This window comes from Leopardus geoffroyi, chromosome A3 (assembly GCF_018350155.1).
Source record: "Leopardus geoffroyi isolate Oge1 chromosome A3, O.geoffroyi_Oge1_pat1.0, whole genome shotgun sequence".
Lineage (NCBI taxonomy): Eukaryota > Metazoa > Chordata > Mammalia > Carnivora > Felidae > Leopardus > Leopardus geoffroyi.
Window position 1 is genome coordinate 133,964,832 of NC_059336.1, and position 8,402 is coordinate 133,973,233.

General features: G+C 45.9%; 1 long non-coding RNA gene across 1 annotated transcript; it reads left to right on the plus strand.

Annotated features, from left to right (window-relative positions):
* Positions 1-240: 240 nt before the first annotated feature.
* LOC123579791 lies at positions 241-3,486 on the plus strand. Its single transcript, XR_006702956.1, has 3 exons — positions 241-364; positions 1,238-1,355; positions 2,389-3,486. It is a non-coding gene; the product is annotated as an uncharacterized LOC123579791 (long non-coding RNA).
* Positions 3,487-8,402: the final 4,916 nt, after the last annotated feature.

The window sequence follows — 8,402 nt, forward strand, 5'->3', positions numbered from 1 at the left end:
AACAGCAGTTGCCTGCTTTTAGTGGGCCCAGTGGTCATGTTCTTGCTTCTCACTTCATACCCCTCTATCTTTGAGTTTGCTGGAGTTTCATCATTCCTTTTCTCCAGCTCACTTCTTTTTTTTTTTTTTTTAGTGTATTTGTTTATTTAGAGAGCTCACAAGTACACAAGTGGGAGAGACAGAGAGAGAGGGCAAGAGAGAATCCCAAGCAGACTCTGCACTGTCAGCACAGAGCCCAGATCAGGGCTGAAACCCACGAACCATGAGATCATGACCTGGGCTAAAATCAAGAGTCCAATGCTCAACTGACTGAGCCACCCAGATGCCCCTCCAGCTCACTTCTGGAATCTATTTCCAAATACACGTTAGTATCCCTCCCTTAATTCTCAGCAAGGTAAACCTTGTGTCTTTTTTTTTTTTTTTTTTTTTTTTACGTTTATTTTTGAGACAGAGAGAGACAGAGCACGAACGGGGGAGGGTCAGAGAGAGGGAGACACAGAATCTGAAACAGGCTCCAGGCTCTGAGCTGTCAGCACAGAGCCCGACGTGGGGCTCGAACTCATGGACTGTGAGATCATGACCTGAGCAGAAGTCGGACGTTTAACCGACTGAGCCACCCAGGTGCCCCCTTTGTGTCTTTTTTAAGCAGGTGAGGGAAGGAAGTGAAACCCTAGCAGCTCAGTAACATAAAAGCACCACCCACCTTCATGAGCTTCTGAAACCACCAATAATCAATCAAAGCACACAATAAGTCTGTCTCATGGCACGAGTCTTTAGAAGACTGGCTATTTCGTCTTCAATCTTTTTTTATGTCCTAATTAATAATGACTGAATTATCTGGGACACTTACACACCGTTTCTAGCCTATTAGAGCACATATCTTCCCAAGATGGCCATTTATGCTGTTAACGTTTCACAGTTTATAATGCAATGTCAGTGTGAGCCTTTAGAGTCCGACAGGAAGGCAGTTATCTGATGTGGCTTCAAGGGAGGGGAGTAGCTTTTGAGTTTCTCCCAGGGCTTTGGAGGCACCACGCACGGGGGAATCTATTCCATGGAGCCATTTCCTGAAATATGGTAGAAACGAACTGGGTACTATTTTTATGGATCAAGGTAACTGGGGTCACATTGCCAATAGAGCAAGTTCCATACAACCCAGGTTGAAGGAATAATTTCCAAGTCTATTTCCACTGATAAAATATAAGCCTTTCAGTGCCATAAGAGCAATTTTGTTCAGTTCACAGGAAATTACATTGGCATAAGACCCAATACCATCCTTGGAACAATTTACGCATGATGATTTTTAACATGTCAAAGTGGAAAATTGGACTCACAACCTTTGGAACGTCTCCGAGGTGAGCTATAAGTATTGAAAGCAGCTCTGGTATGAGGTAACTGTATTACGACATTTACTGCCAGACCCTTCCAGCCAGCTCCTGAACTTGCTGGTCACGCGGACTGGCTTACACTGTGAATTTCACTTTATGGTACCGTAAGGTTAATAGAGTTCAGGCTAGTGGAGGCTGCTGGCGTATTCAGTAAGAATCTGCCTTTCTGAAAGGAAAAGAGTAAAAGGGCCCATTCCTCGTGTGTCTGTGGTAACCTTGAATCTCTAATGGGCTCCCTGCAGGCAATCATTTACAGCGTTGTGACCTAACTGACCCCCAGAAGGCCAGGGTTCTCCCCAAGGACTCCTGGACTCAGGTCAGACACACTGAAACAGTTAAGTCTTTTCCCAATTGTGGTCTCAATCTTGCTACACGGCTGTCACACAGGGGTGGCAATGTGATGGGTGAAAGACACGTGGTAAGAAGAGGTTACAAAGGGAATTTAATGGTGGTTGGTAAAAAACTCTTTGGGGATCATAATATAAGGCAGAAGACCACACAGACGTAAATGCGGTTTCCCAGAACCTCAAGCAGTGCCCGACTGGTAGTATCATTGCCTGGCATGAGGACCCCACCAGGGAAAGTGACTTGCTTTGCCGTTCTCGTGGGGAAGGTGTGGCTTAAATTCCCATCCCCTGCACCACTGCACCTGACTTTGGATGCTGCCTGCATGCCTATGTCCTCGTCACACGTAAGCAAGTGGCACCTTTCCCCCCTCCCCCAGCACACACAGAACGTTGACTAGGACTCTGGGTTGACTGAAAGTCAATTCCAAGCTCATCATACGGTTAAGCAGACCCAGGAGTCAGACTTGCCTCAGGTCCATTCCCGCACTTCAGTTGAAAGTGTATTTTCCTCTGAAACCCCTTGCTGGGCAGCAGATCAATTGTCAGCTCAGGTCATTCTGAACTGAGGGGTGGGGGCCTACATGTCTCTGCTTTGTCCCCTCAGCATACAGTCAGGAAGCTTGAGTGTGTGAGCCTCTTGTTTTCGTCCTCAGGATACCCTCCCATCTCCTTTCCCTGAGGAAGGCCACTGCCCAAACTCCTGCGGTAACAGCACAGGAGAAGGGGAGCCATCAAGACGTCAGACAGGTGTGTGCCAACTAGTAGATAGATCCGAGCAAGACGATGACATCTGAAGATAACAAGTCCTTAAGGTGGAGAAGATATCACCAGCATCATCTTTCTGTCTTCAGAAAGTTGTCTTCACAAATTCTGATTCCAGGCATCTAAGGCTGCCCTGGGCTGTATGGGCTGCTGGCCACGAGGCCAGCTGAGGAACTAGAGGTGTAGAAATGAAATTTTCACTTATGGAGGAAGGAAGATCCTGTTACCACCTCAGAGCACGGGGTACAGTAATTGACCCCGCATGGACATGTGTCTCCCACTGTAATCAGGGGGCTGTTGTCACAAGAAGCTAAGAGGTATTCTAGGCAAAGAATAGCTACCATGGTCGGACGAGATGCAAATCCTGTTTTTCTCCCATACAAAGATGGCCGGAGCCATTTCCAAGAACACCATGGACCCACTGGGCTTACCACCTACCGTAGGGTATGCTCATTGTCTGAGCAATCATGAGCCAAGTCTCCACAGTTATAAATATCTGTATGGAGAAGACGTGTCATGTCAGGAGATATTCACTGAAGAACTGACCCCTTGAGGAATCAGTCCCCATTCAAATGTCTTTCCCACTTAATATTGATATCTGTCCTGGATAACTTCAGTTACATCTCCGCCAATCTCTCACAAATCATATCTGGAAATGTAATGCGAACCCATGCAAATTGTTTGTGCAGGAATATTGTACCATTTTCAAAAGATGTGGGATTTTCACGAAGCTGGTGAAGTGAGGTCGGTGAATGGCTGGTCCCAGTGAAGACCAGTGAACAACTAAGTAGAACACAAGAACACTGCTTGAGGAGAAGGATGTGGATGACGGAGGGTTAAGAGAAACCCTTGGGAAAATTCACCCGAAGCTCTGGAATGTTTTTGCAGACGTGCCTCTCTTAAAGATCACTTTTTGAAAGTCAAATGGGAAGTGAAGGATGTGGTTGGTTGTTTGGGGAAATAATGCCAATAAAAACAATCAATATTTAGTTCCTGTTGTGTTCACTCTACGAGGTAGCTTGTCCTAGCAATGGTAGATAGAAGATATGTTTCCATTTTTCGAGAGACAGCCCCAGTCAACCTTTTCTTCACGGTCTTCTGTAAGAATCGAGTCCCTATTTTATTCTATTGTGACTTTTCCCGGTATCCATTACCTTGAGATTGTGGGATTATGAGATAATGAGATTATGGTGATATGTATTTGTTGTGATGCATATAATGCATGATGCGCATAATGACAGATAATCAGAAACTTGTACTCACAAGCACTGAAATATAATGCTTCCCCTCAATTACTCTTAATCAACTTCATACTCTTGGAATCAGGACATGCAAATCCTGAGGGAATTCAGATGAACACTAGTCAATAGATTCTCGGTTTTGTTTTCTAGTTTTCCAAGGCTGTAAGTGAACATGTGTGCTGGTCACTAGGTGAAGGGAAGCAAACCTTTTACCACCTGCAGCACCGCATCATGTCAGTTTTTATTTTTGGCTTTGCCACTAATTCGCTGTGTGACCTTCTACAAGTTCCTCTCCTTCTCCGGGCCTGAATTTCCTCATCCGTAAAGTGAGGAAGCTGAAATAGATCAATGGTCTCAACCTTGGTCAGACATCAAAGTTACCTGGGGAGATTTTTAATATGTTTTCTTTGAAAAGCTCAGAGTACCCCTCCTTCTCCATGGCCCTAGATCAAGCGAATCTCAGGACTCCGGCATGTGTTGATGTTCAAGCTTCCAGGTGATTGTAACCTAGTTTCGTGTTCATTCCCCTTTTATCATTATTCGATATTCTTGGAGTTTAGTATTAGTCCTAGGGGTGAGTATCGGTGCAAAGGAAGCATTTACGTAAACCAGTCTCACTCTGGTTGACGGAGGCTTTGTCGTAAATAGCTCCCTGAGGAATAGTGAAGTTTTGGGGGAAAACATACCACCACTGTTTTTGCCACATTTTTTGTGAACACAGAATTCTCACCTCGCACAAATCCACGTTCCAGTGAAACACGATGCTGTCACCTCACCGTAGAAATGTCCTACAGCTGCTGTGACTACAGAGAGGTGACAGACAGAGAAAGCAGCGGATGTGGTCGCGCTGTGGATGGAAATAGTCTTCGGACTTTTCTTGGCCACAGCTGGCCAGGGGCTCCTCTGCCGTGTGACTCCTCTGTGTGGTTGGAAAGTGCCTGGAAGGCTTCTGGGTAGGACGAGGGCTGGGCAAGGTCAAGTCCGAGACCAGGGATGCTGGGCGGGTGCGACTTCACACATGTTTTCTGTTTCCCTGAAGATCGTGTATAATACTTAGGCCGAGAAAAGAATTAGGCTGAAACCAACATGGCTGAAACCCTATTGTTGGAGCCCCATCCTTCTTTCCTCTCGTAAAGTGAGACTATTTTGAAATTATTTACCGAGGAATTAGGAGCAGATGAAGTGCTGAAGGTTTCATGGCAGCTTCTTGTTGTGATGACAGGTGGCAGGTGGACGTGGTGACAGTTCAGCCTGAGTCAGCCTCCTCTGAGCCTCTCTGATGACACCTTGTCCTTGGGCCTTGTCTTCAACCTGCTCAACCCAGGTTGAAGTTTTAGCTTCACTGTTTTAGCAACAATGGCCCCACTCTGGATGTCTGACAGCCTTCGGTCAGGTTCCTTATCCTTTCCTTCCTTTTTTTTTAGTTTATTTATTTGAGTGGGGGGAGGGGCAGAAAGACCGAGAATCTCAAGCAGGTTCTGTGCTGTCAGCACAGAGTCCGACATGGGGCTCTATCCCACGAACCATCAGATTATGACCTGAGCCAAAATCAAGAGTCAGAAGCTTAGCCGACCTAGCCACCCAGGCGCCCCCCTCATCGGCGCCCTACTCTTAATATCTGATCATGCCAGCCCGCCTTCCCTGATGACCCTGTTGGGTCGGGTGAGCAAGAACCCCTCAAATCTTGATCTCTCCTCTCAGTAATTTTCTACCCACGGACCCCTCAGTCTGCACCCTGGCCATCATCCCCCCTCGTCCTCGCTATGTTCAGAGTTGAGCCCCATCCCTCACCCTGTTGTGACAGAGTTGACCTCCCTGGCCGTAGTCCTGAAGGAAGTCTACCTCGCTGTTTTAACAAGCGTCAGAATGTTTCTCTGATGTTGCAAAGTGACGGCGCAGCATTGTTCAAGCCAGATCTGTGAGACATTAGCACCTTTGGAAGTTCATGAGTGTGGCAGAGCTGGGGGAAAGGGTCCTGCACTCCTGTCGGCTTAGGGAATACATAGTAAACCAACAGTTTTCTTTCCTGCAGGACTTTTTTAGGTCCTTCAAGATGCTAATGGGCCTTAGGGCATTCCGAAGTGGGATACAGAGTCTGGAGATGCCCAGATTTAGTCGCCCTTTTGCCTGGAGTTGCCCTTTAGATGCCCTTTTGCCTGGAGGTGCTGGTATCTTTGAGTTCTCGTGTTGCAGGAAGCACACGTTGTCAAAGCTGGCAAAGGGGCTACTCAGGTAGGGGAGGAACCTACGGTTTAGCGAAGTTACACGGTGGGCACCAGGCAGGGCAGGGGGTGAAGGCCTGTCTGGAATTAGAATCCAGAAGTCCTAGGGGCGCCTGGGTGGCTTGGATGGTTAAGCATCCGATTGTGGCTCGGGTTATGATCTTGTGGTTCGTGAGTTCGAGCCCCGTGTGGGGCTCTGTGCTGACAGCTGGAAGCCTGGAGCCTTCGGATTCTGTGTCTCCCTCTCCCTCTCTCTCCCCCTCCTCCACTCATGCTCTGTCTCTCTCTCTCTCTCTCCCTCAAAAATAAACATTAAAAAAACTTTTTTTTAAATTACAGAAGTCCGAATTTGCAGTCCATAGTCCTTACTCTAAATCCTACTGCTTATAAGTCAGCAAATGCTGATGGATCTTCGGCTATAATACCTGCCTTGTGCTCAGAATCGTGTCACATTTCCCCCGAGCTGCCATAACAACGCACCACAGGCCGAATGGTTTAAACAACAGAAATGCATTCTCTCCCTCGAAGCTTCGGAGGCTGGAACTCCTAAACAACATGGCTGGAGGGCTGGCTCCTCCAGAGGCCTGTCCCCTTTGCTTGTGGACAGCCGCCTTCCCGTACATGCTTCCGTGTGTGTGTGTGTGTGTGTGTGTGCATGCGTGCGTGTCCTAACCTCTTCCTGTAAAGACACCAGTCATATTGCATTAGGGCCACCCTAATGACCTCATTGTAACATAATTGGCTGTTTAAAGACCCTATGTTCACGGAAGGTCACGTTATGAGGTGCTGAAGTTAAGACTTCAGCACATGAATTTTAGGAGGACATAATTCAGCCCATAACACTTGCATAGCTTAGAGATTTATTTGCAATTTACTGTAGGATGGAGCTCTATTGATTCACCCTGTAATTTGGGGTTTATTTAATTAAGTTTTTTTAAATTCCAGTATAGTTAACATACAGTGTTACACAATTTGTTTTTGCTGCGGTAGACCCATCTGGAAAATATTATAGCAAAAATATTTCTCCCATCCTCTGGAAGCCTGAGCTCTCCTTTCCCTCGGAGGGAGAACACTTGTTTGTTTTTGATGTTTGAAAAGAATAGAAGATTCCAGGCCTGAGTAGGATACCCTGGAGACCATTCAACCCAGACTTTTGTATTTGGAAGGTCTGTGCCCTACAGGGAATTAGCTGTACCGTTCAAGAAAGAGAAGAATCCCCCGAGTTTGAGATGTGAGGATTTAAGAAGGGAGGGGTCTCCACAGACAAGGTGAGGTTCTCTGAGACTGGGAAGGGCAGGTAAGAAGCAGGAACGTGTTACAGGGGCACTTGGGTGGGTGGGACAGTGGCCCATGTGCCCGCAAGAACTCAACACTAACGGCTCGGACTGAGCATGGCTGAGGTGGCTAATTGTTCCTCAACTCCCACCCTCCTCTTCTCTCATTTAGGGATGGAAACTCTCAGAATGTTATCAGGGCACAGAGCCACCCAAGTAGATACCGCAGTTCCAGCCTCCTTACTGCTGGATGGGAGGCCGTGTGACCCTGGGGTTTCCTTTTCCTCCTTGGTGTGGGTGGGAACGTGGAAATGGTTGGAGGTGAGTCAGCTTTGACTGCACAATGCACATGGCGCCCTGGCCGGAAGTACCGAAAGCAGAGGAATGGAGTGTGGGTCACGGAATAACCCCACCGTGCACAGCCGCCTTAGAATCTCTGATCGCTCACCTCTGAGCTGTTACTTGAAGAAGAAATAAATTTAACTTTAAAACCACAGTGTGTTAGAAATTTTTTGTTGTAGCAGCTTAACTGACACTCCTATCTTAGACCTCGCTAGTGGGAACTTGAGTCAGACTTTATCCCATGGAGAAATTCAAACCAATAATATATGTTGACAAAGCATCCTGAAACTGCTTCCTCCTTAAAAAAAATCACTTATAAATGATTTTGTTTTTAGGCCTATGAAAACCTTTCAGTAGATTATATTTCAATGAGAGATGGGAACTTTTTTGGACTAGAATGTGAAACCTTTTTGGCAGAGGGAGGAGAACACTTCATACTGATATAAAGAACACATTATGCTTTTTCAAAGAAAAATATAATGCTTTATAGAAAACTTGCAAATTAAAAAATGATGAAGAGGAAAAGTAAAATCAACTCAGAAGAATCTACCGTCCATATTTTGCATTATGTTTTTCCAGCTTTATTTTGGAAGTTGGGATCAACTGTGTAGGCAGAATTACATCCTGCTTTTTTTCTTGTAACATCATAGCACGAATATACAAATTCCAAGATCACGAGAACTTCTTGAAACCTGGGATCTTTACTGGTTGCAGGATGTCATGTCATAGTTTGTATTTTATTTGATCATTTGCTCTTTAAAAATTTTTTTTATATTTATTTTTTTTTATTTTTGAGAGAGAGAGAGAGAGACAGAGCATGAGTGGG